Source organism: Armigeres subalbatus, chromosome 1 (genome assembly GCF_024139115.2).
Source record: "Armigeres subalbatus isolate Guangzhou_Male chromosome 1, GZ_Asu_2, whole genome shotgun sequence".
NCBI lineage: Eukaryota > Metazoa > Arthropoda > Insecta > Diptera > Culicidae > Armigeres > Armigeres subalbatus.
Window position 1 is genome coordinate 172,321,404 of NC_085139.1, and position 14,350 is coordinate 172,335,753.

General features: G+C 37.5%; 1 protein-coding gene across 1 annotated transcript in view; it reads right to left on the minus strand.

Annotated features, from left to right (window-relative positions):
- The window catches only part of LOC134205529 (serine/threonine-protein kinase S6KL), a 111,908-nt gene that overhangs the window by 50,157 nt on the left and 47,401 nt on the right, over nt 1–14,350 (minus strand). The gene's annotated exons all lie outside the window — the stretch shown is intronic.

Genomic DNA, 14,350 nt, shown 5'->3' on the forward strand with positions numbered 1-14,350 from the left:
CAAAAGTGCTACTGAAAAAATTTCAGGCATTTCTAAATTTTCCCAGGAATTTCTATGAACATTTCTCCAAGAATTCCAACGGAATTTCCTTGAAGGATTTATTTGGAAAATCCTCCAGAAATAACGTATAAATCCAGTAAGTCCTTTAGGAGTTCCTTAGAAATGAAATTTTTTTAAGGAATACCTACTTCCGGACATTTCATTTGGAAGTTCTTCGGAAATTCCTTTCGAAATTTCTACACAAATTCCTTTTTTCTAGTAATTTCTCATGGAATTACTTCGGAATTTACCACAGGATTTTTTATACCTCCAGGAATTCCTTAAGAAGATTTTTCAGACCTCCATTCTGGAATTCTTTCGGAAATTTCTTTAGAAATTTCTTCAAGAATTCATTCGGGAATCTCTGAGTATGAGCATGAGCATTATGACCGCACAATTCGTAGTTGCTACTCCGTGATGGACTAGAACTTGCGAAATTGTACAGGGAACACAATAAATGGGGCTTGGGATTTGCTACCCATTCTCAATGTACACGTTTCGGGAGCTCAAATATCTAAAGTCAATAACGGCACCGGCCACGTCCTTACGGTCATATAGGAAGGGAAGGATTGTTAGTCCGACTCTCGTTGCTACTAGAGACCGAGTATACCTCTGCATCTCCACGATTGTCTTGGGATAGGATATCGTTTTAGTTTCAAAGGATAATTTATCTGGATTCGCTTTGATAAGTGATGCGATCTATGGGATGGGAAATAATACTCTCGCTGTCTGAAACTTTCACTCTCTAATTTATTCACTCACCCGCGCAAAGCAGACCAGAATTACGGCGACCGGCCGATTGTTTTGCCTTCCGCACAAAGCAAAACCAAATTTCGACGACCGGCTGATCCGCTTACTGGAGAAACACGACCGGACAAGAAACAAACTTTCACTTTCTCTCTTCAAGAATTCATTCGGGAATCTCTCCTGAAAATCATTTAGAATTTTTTCTAGAGATCTTTCGGAAATTTCATTTTTTTAATGCCTTTGAAAATTCTTTCAAAAATTTTAGAATTCTTTAATCCTTTGGAATTTTTGCCTGAAACCTCTCCGAAAGTTTCTTTAGGATTTTCATGTGAAACAATATCGTGCTTTAATAAATTTCCACAACAATTATTACCGCATGCATTTTAAAAAGCCATCTTTTAAAATGAGGAAGAACTATAAATTCCCCAATATCAAAGTATGCAGATCAATCTGTTATGGATCCCAATTTTTCCCTCATTCAAAAATACAGTTATTTAAAAATGGTTATTTTTTTCAAGAAAAAGTGATATTTCGCATTCCACCAATGTACACTGAGAATTTATCCGCACATATTTTTCGGCGAAAATAAAAAAATTGAGATTTCTATGTGCGAAACCGACTTTTTTCAGAGTGTGTTCAATGTAGGCTGACCATATATGGTACGTACCATTTATTTACCATTGATTTAATTTTTACTATGTGTTTGACAGTTGATGAAAAAAAACAAGAATTCCTCAGGAAGAATTGTTTCTCAGACAGTTTAAATCAATATTTCATGTTATTAAACCAATCAATATGATTAAGTTGCAGCAAACACATTTTAATTTTAAAATTTGATTCCTTCTTGATTCATTTATTGCTTTTGATTCCTTCAAAGTTGATTACATATTTTTATCTTCGTTCCAAATTTATAAAAGGTCTGTTCAAATATTACGTAACGCAATAGGGGGTGGGGGGTTGTTTAATTTTTGTTACGATTTGTTACGCAAAATATGGGGGGTCGGTGTCCTTCGAAATATTGTTACGAGTAACAAATTAATTGCACAGCGAAAAAAAAAGTGTCAAAAAATGTTTGTTTTCTTTAAAATAGCATAATATATACAATGCATAATAATTTATTGTAACATGTTTTAAATCCTATCAAAAATCTTTTTGCCTTTCTCGTATACAAAGTATACGTAAAGGCTATAGGATCACTCCAAAACCGAACTTTTGATAGAAGGCTCGGAGACCCATAGTGTTATATACCAATCGACTCAGTTCGACGAATTGAGGTGATGTCTGTATGTGTGTATGTATGTGTGTGTGTGTGTGTACAAAAATGTGAGACACACTTTTTGGTACTTAGCATTATTCGATTTGCTCGCAACAAGTTGCAGTCGACGCGGATTGCAGTCTTGTTGTTTCCTATTGAAAATTGGCCCGATCGGTCATTGCGTTCCAAAGTTATTGAAAAAACATTGTTTTTCTGCCAAGGGTCCCCCCTTGGGAAAAAAAATTTCAAAAACGAAAAAAAATTTTTTTTTTCAAAGATTGCAGCAATGCATTCAAATGACCGCAAATACAAATGAATGGATGGAAAAAGTAAAATCTATCCCTCTGAAGTGCTATTTTGACCTCTCTTATGTGTTTTTCTAATTATTTTAATGCGCGAGAAAGGCACCACCAACACTAGGTGGATTGATCTGGGTTTTTTTTTTTCAAAAACAAATATTTGTTACGCGTTACACTAAAGAGTGAGGGTAGTTTTGGAAATTGTTACAGATTGTTACGAGGAGGTGGGGGGTTCTCAAAAACAACGTTTTTCGCGTTACGTAATATTTGAACAAACCTAAATTCCACTGATTATCTGAACGAAGTTCAGTCAATAGTTAAAATAATTGTGAATCTTTCCAAATCTCTTTTAATCGAATATTTTTATTTATGTGTTTTTAAACTTCAGCAATAATTTAAAGTATTTTTTATAATTATTTAAAATATTTTTGAATCATTTACTGCAAAAAAAATAATGATGTGTTTTACAAATTATAGAATAGCTGTGTAGAAAATTTATAATCAATTAAATAAACTTGAGTTTAAGGTAACCTCACAGTCACAACTCGGTGGAAGTTTCTGTCGACTTTTGTTTGTTGTATGCATATTTTGGAAGCGGAAACATCAATAACAATAGTGCCTCATCACAATAAAATAAACAGAAAAATTAGAATTTGGCTTAGTATTTCCTATCTATCGATCTTTTTCAACAATTCGGTGGTTTACTTGACATTTCAGTTTGTATGTTGCCTTTCTTCAACGTTTGGATCTTTTTCAAGGATTATGCAATTAGTACATACACATTAACACATTATTGATTATAAATTTTAAAAAATGTTTTCTTATAGTCAAATTTTAATTTTTATATTTTAAAATTGACAAATTTGAAATTTGTCGGTAATGTGTTGATGATATACTATGTTGTTAATGTTTGTAATGTTGAAATTAAATTACATAATCCTTGAAAAAGATCCAGTAAGGATCGAAACGTTGGAGAAAAAAAAACATATTGTTGTTTTTCACTAAAAAAAACAGACCGAAACACAGAAAAGTACATCGCATCGATCGATCGATCGACAGCATGAACTTATTCACAATTTTATTTGCAAATCCTGCAATTAGGCTTTCAATATTTTACATGTCCCCTTTTGCAAATGTGTTTATTCCGTTTTTCATCGGAATGACCATTCAATGCGAACGATATAATGCAACAAAATACTCAAAATAGCTACACTGCCACTTAGCGTTCTAGTACTTATCCTTCTACTGTCTGCGCACTATTACACGGCTATAGGTAAACACTCCCAAAAAGGGCAGATTTACAAATAACCAGAGTAACTAAATTATTAATGGCAATACTGTGGAATCAAGGTGATGATAATTTTCCGAACCATGTTCTACAATTTTGAAAATACCTCCTGTTTGCTTTTTTAATCCTTATGTTAAACATTTTAACACAGAAGGAAATATTTTTTTTATTGAAATAAAATTTCCTTTGAATGAAATTAAAAATTATACGAATAATAACGTGGCTTACTTTTTGTCTTTTCTACAGTGGACAATATACAGCATGGACTACTTGTTGAATGCAGATCACTTCTAATATTAACATACTATATTCTAAATTAGAACCGATCCGCTCCAGAACTCTACACATCGAAGGTGTGATAATTAGCGCACGCTTCTTTCATGAAGTGGAGAAGTTATCCACTTTATTATAACTGAAAAATTCACAAAGTATTATTATTTATTTGCGTAGACTAAGGTCGAAGTGGTCTCTGCAGTACATAAAACTCTTCTCCATGCAGATCAGTCCATTGCTGCACGTCGCCAAACACGCAGTCTACCTCACATTCTTGTGCCTGTCGGATCATTGTCGAGAACAATTTTCACCGGATTACTATCCGACATTCTGGCTACGTGCCCGGCCCATCGCAGTCGTCCCTCCAAGTGCATGTTGGTCCTCCATGAGCATCGTCCAGGTCTCGTGTAGGGGCTACCGGCGGCGAACTCTTTTCGATCCGTCTTGCGGAGTCGAAAGTATGTATATGAAATATATGTTACCAAAACGTCGGATTAAAACGTTAAACCCGTTTTTGAGCATAAGAAGACAGAAAGCCATAACCTCAAATAACACCATGATAGTCGATCTCTCCTAGTAAATTTATATCTGTTATAAGAAATCGGATAATTTTTTTTTCTGAAATCCGATTATGTATATCAATTAATTATATTACAGACAACTCGTCTATCTCAAACCCTTGTAGGTGTATTTGGCGGGACCATCATCATCATCATCATCATCATCATCATCATCACCACCGAAATAAATTCATGATGGGTGGCTCACGCTGTTTTCTCTTGAATCTCTTACTATCAGTCTGATGAAGGATTCTTTCATCTTCTCAAAGTTACGTGCCATACTATCTACACTCCTCCCTCCCTAACCGTGCGGTAAGACGCGCAGCTACAAAGCAAGACCATGCTGAGGGTGGCTGGGTTCGATTCCCGGTGCCGGTCTAGGCAATTTTCGAATTGGAAATTGTCTCGACTTCCCTGGGCATAAAAGTATCATTGTGCTAGCCTCATGATATACGAATGCAAAAATGGTAACCTGGCTTAGAAACCTTGCAGTTAATAACTGTGGAAGTGCTTAATGAACACTAAGCTGCGAGGCGGCTCTGTCCCAGTGTGGGGATGTAATGCCAAGAAGAAGAAGAAGTAGAAGAAGAAGATATATTTGTTTTAGTTATTTAATTACTATAGTATTACCATATTACCCCCTTACAATAATAATTAGAAATGACTTTTTTTTCTATTACTTAATCCAATCTAGAGTGTGCCAGTCCAACAACCATCGGCGGCGGCGTTCGTCGTAGTTTTAACCGGTAGCGGAGGCATTTTCGGCATGATACTGCCTCACTATCTCCCGTTCGCTCGAAAAAATCAACTGAAGTTTCGAGAAATTTTCTCTTTTTCACGGAAGTTTTTTTTTCTAATTTAATTTTCAAAGAAAATTCAGAATTATTACGAGAAAATCCATTGACATTTTAAAATAAAATTCTCTTAAGCTTTCACGGGAAATTATCATTTTGTTTTACATCAAATTCCTTTGAATTACGGCAGGCACGGGCATTCTTCAAAATTTACGCAAAAATTGCCATCCGAGAAAAAAAATCAAAATTTTCATCAAAAAACCCATAGAAATATTTTGAACTTCCTGAGGAAATTCTCTTTAATTCCTACGGGATATTCTTTTGAGTTTTGGATGGAAATTTTCATACGTTTTCTAATTCTTAGAAATTCACATTTCCACAAATCTTTTTCTAATGACTAAACAAAGTTTATTTATCTAATCAATCATTGGAACACGTCTAATATATAATTGAATTCGCATAAGGAAGGTATGCAAGATATTACACGCGTCAATGTAAAGTGTTGAGTTATTAAAACTATTTGTGATGGCAGCGCACACATCACACCATCCGCGCTACAGAGAAAAAGGATCTTAAACATTAAAAATACGACATTTCAGATTCATTTTGAAGTATTTTTTTTTTTCACGGAATACATTGCAATTGATATTTTTTGTGTTACTTTGTTCTGATTCAATTTATCGATATCGAAAGCAAAAATATCGAATGACCGATATTAGGGTGGCTCAAATTAGTATGGGAAAAACTTTTTTCAATTTTTTTGATAGGCCGCCCTCGTTTTCGGTTCTATTTGATGCCCTGATGCTCTGGAGAAAATTTCAGCCAAATCGGTCAACGTTTGAGCGGTGCTAAACTCGTTGGAAGTTTATATGCAAAACTGTATGCAGAAACATCCAAAAACAGTGAATTGCAGTTGGACGGCACAACTTACGATAAAGAACTATGATACTCATTCAGTTCTTGTAGAATTAAATACAGAATGTTATGCAGAAAACTGCGAGAAGATTAGAGTTTTCCCGGCTAAGTTATTAGCATTTCTCTGAAGTGGAGTTTGAGCAAATTTCGTTTCTTTTACCTTCGAAAAGAAATAAAGTCACCCCTACAACACTCCAGAAAAATGCTAATATCTTTGCCTAATAAACACTAATCTTCTCGCAGTTTTCAGCATAACATTCTGTATTTAATTCAGCAAGAACTGAATGAGTATCATAATTCTTGATCGTAAATTGTGCCGTTCAACTGCAAATCCTGTTTTTGGATGTTTCTGCATACATTTTTCCATATAAACTTCCAACAAGTTCAGCACCGCCCAAACGTTGACCGTTTTGGCTGAAATTTTGTCCAGCGCATCAGGGCATCAAATAGAACCGAATAAAAGAGTGGCTTACTTTTTGTCTATTCTACAGTGGAAAATACACAGCGTGAACTACTTGTTGAATGCAGATCACTTCTAATATTAACATACTATATTCTAAATTAGAACCGATCCGCTCCAGAACTCTACACATCGAAGGTGTGATAATTAGCGCACGCTTCTTTCATGAAGTGGATAAGTTATCCACTTTATTATAACTGAAAAGTTTCACAAATAAATATTATTCAGTTGCGTAGACTAAGGCCGGAGTGCAGATCAGTCCATTGCTGCACGTCGCCAACCACGCAGTCTACCTCACATTTTTGTACCTGTCGGATCACTGTCGAGAACAATTTTCACCGGATAACTATCTGACATTCTGGCTACGTGCCCGGCCCATCGCAGTCGTCCCTCCAAGTGCATGTTGGTCCTCCATGAGCATCGTCCAGGTCTCGTGTCCGTAGGGACTACCGGTCTAATGGTCTATTTATTTATTTATTTATTTATTTTTTATTTATTTATTTCGTCAACCGACGTAGACTAGTACATATACAATATACATGTTTTTCTTTATTTTCTTAATGCTATAAATACGGTATTTTAGTGTATAAAAATAAAAGTAGTTTGGTTAAGTAGTGTTTAATTTTGCGATTTAATGTAAATTTAGATGTGTAGGTTTCGAATTGTGACAAAATATTTTTTTAGGTTCTGCCGAGACATTGTAAAGTCAATAGTTTCGCAGTGTTGATTATAGATAGCCATCATCTGATTGAGAGGTCCGAATTTTGCATAATTTGTACGGCAGTGATTAATTAAAAATGTATGTCGATGACGCAGTTGTCGAGATGGTATGTAGAAATTTAATTTCGATAAAATTTTTGTTGAATCAATACGCTGCGAAACTATATCGTTAACCCTTGTGTGGCCGGCTGGGTACCCGGGTACCTTTTTGGAATCCAATTCGCGATATCTAAATGAATTTTCATAGTAGGAGGTTGAAACTCTGTCATATCCACAATAATGACGGCCAAAATCGATTGTACGGGTTAACTGAAATTTTGATTAAGGAGGGGTGGAGGGAGGGGTTCCGACATTTTTTTACCCTCTAAATGGCCGGCAGGGTACCCGGGTACCCACGAAACTAAAATGCTTATATCTTTAGCAATTGTTAACCGTTTTCAACCGTTTTGGGCTCATTCGATTCAGAATTTTGTCCTTTATCATGCTGTTTTAGGATTGGACCGGACCGGTCCCTCGGATCACCGGGAAATCCGAATTTCTAGGGCATGTCCTGCATAGATTATACTGATCGTGGATATCGGTAAGTAATCAGCAATATGGGTATCAAACTTTTTGATATTTCATCATCAATTTTCAAGGGAACATCAACAATATGGGTATCAAACTTCTTGAAATTATTTCCAGCGTGTGTTCTTGACAAGATGACTCCGGAGTGACCATTTTGGAACAAGTTTCCCGGGTGGGGAAGGTTGTGGGGTGTTTGGTCAAGGTTGGCCAAAAACATTTCTCACTGGATCCCCAACAATATGGATGTCAAAATTCTTGAAATTTACACAGCAGACTGTTGTTTATTATCTTGGTTCCAATCCAACAGATGTGTGAAAATTTGAGTGGCCATTTCGGAACAGGTTCCCAGTGGGGCCAAGAATGATCATGAACATTTTTCAATAGAACCTCAACAATATGGGCATCAAACTTCTTGAAATTACCTCAGCAGTTTGTTTCTGATTGTTTTAGAGCCACCAGACGTGCTGACTTTATAGTTTTCATTTCAGGATAGGTTCCCCATAGGGTCTTAAGTGGCCATAAATACTTGTTAATATAAATAAATATAAATAAAAAAATAGAAAGCTGCAGTATTTTGTAATCCGTGTGTTGAGAGCAAAATCATTACAAGGACCACCCTTTGCCACTAGAAGGCAACTAAGTGGACCACCGAAAGCACCAAAACATCCGGAGAAATTGCCGATTCTGAAAGTTTATCTTAGAAAACTGTGACTTTTTAGAATTTTAGTGTTGTAGCAATGAGCGAGCAAAATCAATACAAGGACTACTCATTCATCCCGGATGGCCACTAAGTGGTTTTTAGAAAGTGCTGGAACATCAGGAGAAATGACCAGGTGTAGAAGATTATATTTTGAAGTAGCAATTTTTTTTTATAAATCTATTGTTGGCGTAATGCCAATTCTAGAAATCCGTCCTAGAAACTATTACTTGTTGTAGCATTGTGAGAGTAAAATCATTGCATGAACAACGCATTGACCACCATTGGTCATCTGGCACTGAAGGTCCGGAACACCCATAGTAAAGACAAATTATTGAAACCGTCCTAGAATACAGTGGTTTGTTATGAATGTGGGAGCAAAACTCCACTAAATGATCCTCCGGGAACTCCGGAACATTCTGAGAAAAGGGCCAATTTTTTAATTCATCCTCGTAAGCCGTACTGTTTCACAAAACGATTTATGCATCAAAATGAGACCAATATCATTTCAAGAACCGAATGTTGACCCCGGGAGGCCACTAAGTGGTGCTCCAGAAGCTCCGGAATAGCCGAAAAGGTAATCAATTCTAGAAACTTGCCCTAGTAGCTGTTTGCGATCAAAATCAATTCGAGGATCATTTATTGACACCGTGTGGCCGTTAGGTGAGCACCTGGAAGCTTCGGAATTTTCGAAGATGTGCCAATTTTTAAGTCGTCCTAGAAAGTTGTGAGTTTTTAGAAATCGCTTGTTGAGAAATGTGAGAGCATAATTGATGCAATCTAAACGGATAGCCACAATACATCCAATAATGCTGCGACTTTCAATAAATCGTTCGTTCACTTCAAGTGATGGAATAAAATGGGATAGTATGAAATCGTCTTATGACAAGTGAAGACACTTCACTAGAAGCTCTAAACAACCTTTGACTGACGTATTGTAGAGCTCCACAATTGTCAATCTTGGGTGATGTTCCTCCAGTTTTCATAAACGTTTAGAGTTCCCAAGTCCGATTCCACCGCGTGCAGCAGCTAGCGTGTTCGTGGCCTTCAGCGAAGTCACTGGCCTCTATCCGGATCTCTGGTGAATATTGTTTTTGCTATTCTTTCTTCCGACATTCACACTAAGTGACCGGCCCACTGGAGTTTGCCGTATTTTATACGATTCACAATATTTTCTTCTCTATACACTTGATACAGCTCGTGATTCATGCGTCTGCGCCACACATCTTTTTCTAGTTTCCCATCAAGAATTGTACGTAGCACTTTTCGCTCGAAAACGTCAAAAGCTTTCCTGTCCGCCTCTTTTTACATCCTTACGAATCAGAGCAAATTTCGTTTCCAATATTCGAGGAAGCCCCTATTCGCAGCAGCAATACGTCTTTTCACTTCACAGGAAACGTTATTGTCACATGTCATGTGTTCAAAGGAAAACAAATTCTTCAACAACTTCCCCATCAAGCACTACCTCAGCACTAACACCAATAGGTCTACCTTTATCTTTACCCGCAACCATGTACTCCGTATTAGTAGAGTCGATGATTTAGCCTATCTCCTAAGCCTCCAGCCTCCAATCTATCTCCTAAGCCTCCACTACTGCCCTGCGATCGAATGTAGTCAATGTCCTCCGCAAAGATCAGGAGCATATGCGACCATGTGATGATAGTGTCATTCTTCTGCACACCAGATCTCCTAATCACCCCCTCGAGTGCAATATCTATATACATAAAATTGAATTTCTGTCTGTCTGAACCTTATAGACTCCGAAACTACTGAACCGATCGGCGTGAAAATTTGTATGCAGAGGTTTTTGGGGCCGGGAAGGTGCATAACTCGAGATCTGAGCAGAGAATAAATTAATTTTAGGCGAAACGAAGTTCATTGGGTCTGCTAGTTAACAATAAATTTGAAAGCGCATCACTATGCTTCAATTTCTCCACGGTCACAAACGCAGTTGATACGTCGTCTGGAACCCGAATACTTTATTTCGAGTCATCAAGGGTTGCACGTATCATCGTAATCAGCTTCGCCGGAGAACCATGTTCTGACATTATCTGCCACAGCTAATTTATTTTCATTAAATCGTACGCCGCTTTGAAATCAATAGACAGATGGTGAGTCTGCAAGTTGCATCCCGAAATTCATAAAGGATCATCTTCAGGCTAAACATCTCATCAGTCGTTGATCGGTCTTCACGGCCAGACAGGTAGATTTTGAAACTAGAACGAAGAAACTGATAGCCAGTTTCTTCATCTATTGAGGGAGCGCATCTAGTTACAGATTTTTTTTGTCACACAGATTATCAGTGGATTGAGAATGCAAGTCAATGCAGAGAAGGGGGTGAAATGATGATGCAATCACTCGCCCACTGCAAGCCGAATATACCTCTGCACTTGCCACGAGTTCGTACGGAATTTATTGGAATTTGTGGGTCAAGGTTCGAGAGACAGAGGTCCGTTTTGGTTAACGAGCTGCCAATGTTATAGATAGAAAGCAACTGATGGAATTTCTAATTGGATGTAGGAAACGAGCTCTTTAGTTAATTAGTAGAATAGTCAAATTGAAGGTATGAGAATAGAAATGGAAATGGTATGGAAGTCCATTTCCAGTTCTAGCGATTGCTAGAGATAAATATAAAGAAAGATACAAAGTAGGAGAATGGAACGGACCTTGGATTGAACCCACGACCTCCCGCGTATGAGGTAGAAGCAGTAGCCTTATGACTACCAAGCCCGCTTTCTTCTGCTTCTCTTTTTACTTTGTTACAAAAAAATTGTTCACGATTACGCAACTGTTGAAAACAAAATGTAAGAAATGACGATTGCTTCGGTATTTCCGGTATTTCAGGAGGACCTCTTGGTGGCCACTCGGGATCAATGAATGATATTCGCAATCTCGCGCTTAGAATCATAAGGGCGTAACTGTTTTGATCAATTTATCTTCGACGAGTTCATGGTTCTAATGAAGGATGATTGCATCGTCTACCTGAAGTAAATATAAAATCGATGAAGAAAAATCGATCAATACAGTTATGCCCCTATGACTCTAAGCGCGAGCAACGACTCTGCTTCTATACTGCTATTACAAACAATTTTCGAAAGTTTCTAAAACGAACTGCAATAATTGATCACTGCTCTGGATGTCCCTGCACTTCTGGAGCACCATTTGGGGACCACCAGGTAGCCCTTGCATTAATTTTGCTCTCACAATAAATGACGAATTTCAAGAACTAACCACTGCTTCGGATGATTCGGAAAACTTAGTGTCCACCTGGAATCAATTGATGGGCCTGGATATTACTTTACAACGGATTGTTAATAAAAAAAATGTGCAAATTTCTAGAACAAACTTTCGTAGTATCAGATAGAGGCCACCTAGAATCGAAGAGTAGTGCATGTATTGGTTTTGATGTAACAATGTTAAAACAAACGGTTTATGAAATGTCACATCTGTCTAGAAGAATTTCTGGAATCGATCACATCTCCGAGTGTCCGGAATCTTATGGTGGGTCTCCTGCTGGTCACCCGGCGTCAATGAGTGGTCCTTGCATTGATTTTGCACTCACATTGCTAGATAAGTGGATTTAAAACAAAATGCGGCTCTGAGAATGCTTATGAACATTCCTGACTCCTCAGGGAACCTATTCCGGAATTGGCAATCCGGAGTGAACTTGTTTGATGAACCCAAATAGATCAGACATAAACGCTTGAGACAATTTCGAGAAGTTTGTCACCCATATTGTCGGGGCTCCAATGAGAAATGTTTTTGGTCAACCCCAACTCCCGGGGAACCTGTTCCAGAATGGCCACTCCGGAGTCAACTTGTCTGGTGAGCCTAGGACCATGGAGGACATACGTAAGAGTTAATTTCATGAAGTTTGATACCCACATTGTTGATGTTCCCTTGAACAATATTCATGGCCACCTATGACCCCTCGAGGAACCTGTTCTGGAATGGCCAATCAAAAGTCTGCACTTCTGATGGACCCAAATCGATAAAAATCAATCTAGTGATGAAATTTCAAGAAGTTTGATACCCATATAGCTGATTAGCTACCGAAATCCACGATCAGTTTCATTTATGCAGTACATGTTCCTGGAAATCCGGATTTTACAGGAATCGAATTGACCGGATCGGTTCATCCTGATAACATCTTTATAGAAGAGAAAATTCTGAATCGAATAAGCCCAAAATTGTTGAAATCGGTTGTAAATTTCCAGAGATATAAGCATTTTAGTTTCGTGGGTACCCGGGTACCCTGCCGGCCTGTTAAGGGTGTTTTTTTTGCTGGCCACACAACGGTTAATAAATGAAACCATTGCAGTTTCACGACGCTCTTTCAAAGATTGAATGTTTATAAGCTTGCAGCGTGCCTCATATGATGGAAGTGGGAATGTTGTCCAACCTAATTTACGAAGAGCAAATAATAGGAATTGTTTTTGTACTGATTCTAATCTTTCTTCGTGTGCTATTGAAAATGGAGACCATACAATGCTGCAATATTCCAGTATCGACCTTACATAAGCAATATATAATGTTTTAATTGTGTATGGGTCATGAAAGTTATAGCAGAAACGTTTTATAAAACCCATCATATTATTTGCTTTATGGGCTAATGGTCTAATGAGCGTTTCGAAGATAGTAGGTTTGGTATGGTAGCGAACTCTTTTCGATCGACGCGTCTTGCGGAGTCGAAAGTATGTACGGTCTCTCCTGGTAAATTTATATCTGTTATAAGAAATCAATAAAGAAAATTTTCTTTATTGAAATCCGATTAAATGTATATCAATTAATTATCTTACAGACAACTCGTCTAGCTCAAACCCTTGAAGGGGTATTTGGCGGGACCATCATCATCATCATCACCACCGATATAAATTCGTGGTGGGAGGCTCTCGCTGTTTTCTCTTGAACCTCTTACTATCAGTCTGATGTAGGATTCCTTCATCTTCTCAAAGTTACGTGCCATACTATCTACACTACTATCTACACGACACTCCCTTATTAGAGCTTAAAACGTGATTTTTGCTGCGCACGATTTGAAACTAATATTTTGACCATAACTTTTAAACCCACTGTTCGATTTGGTAAATTTTCAGTAGGGAACACTGGGACAGGATTTCCCTCAGATGCAACCAGGGCTGACAAAAGTCATCGTCGTAGCCCGAAATGCCATAGTAGCGACGATTTGGAGAGTCTTCATTGCTATGCACTATGCGTTGATATGCATGACATTAACTTTCGTCGTGCAACTAAATTTTCATGATTACAGCAAAGCACGAAGACTTCATACTCTTTTTCTTCAAGCGGTAGCTGCCACTCGTGGATTTTCTTTAAACTTTTGTACTTAATAATGAATTTGAACTAACGTATAAAGGCGTAAAAAAATATTTCGATACATTTATGTTACCAGAATTTCTACTATATGATTATTAGAGACGCAATTCTGGTTTGGATCAATCCATCTATAGCGACGAGCAAACAATTATGTGAAGAAGTGACTACGAAAATCGTCATGACTTTTGATTGCGCGACTATCTTCGTGGTATGCATGCGGTACGAAGAAACCGAAAAGATGTTGCATTGTCTAATGTTATGACGGAGACTATATTTTTTGCTTTCTTCATTCGACGATAATGACTATTTGTCAGCCCTGAATGCAACTTGTCAGTTTTTGGTGCACATTATAATGGAACTGAAAATTATTTTTGATTATTATTTTTCAAATATTATGAAATG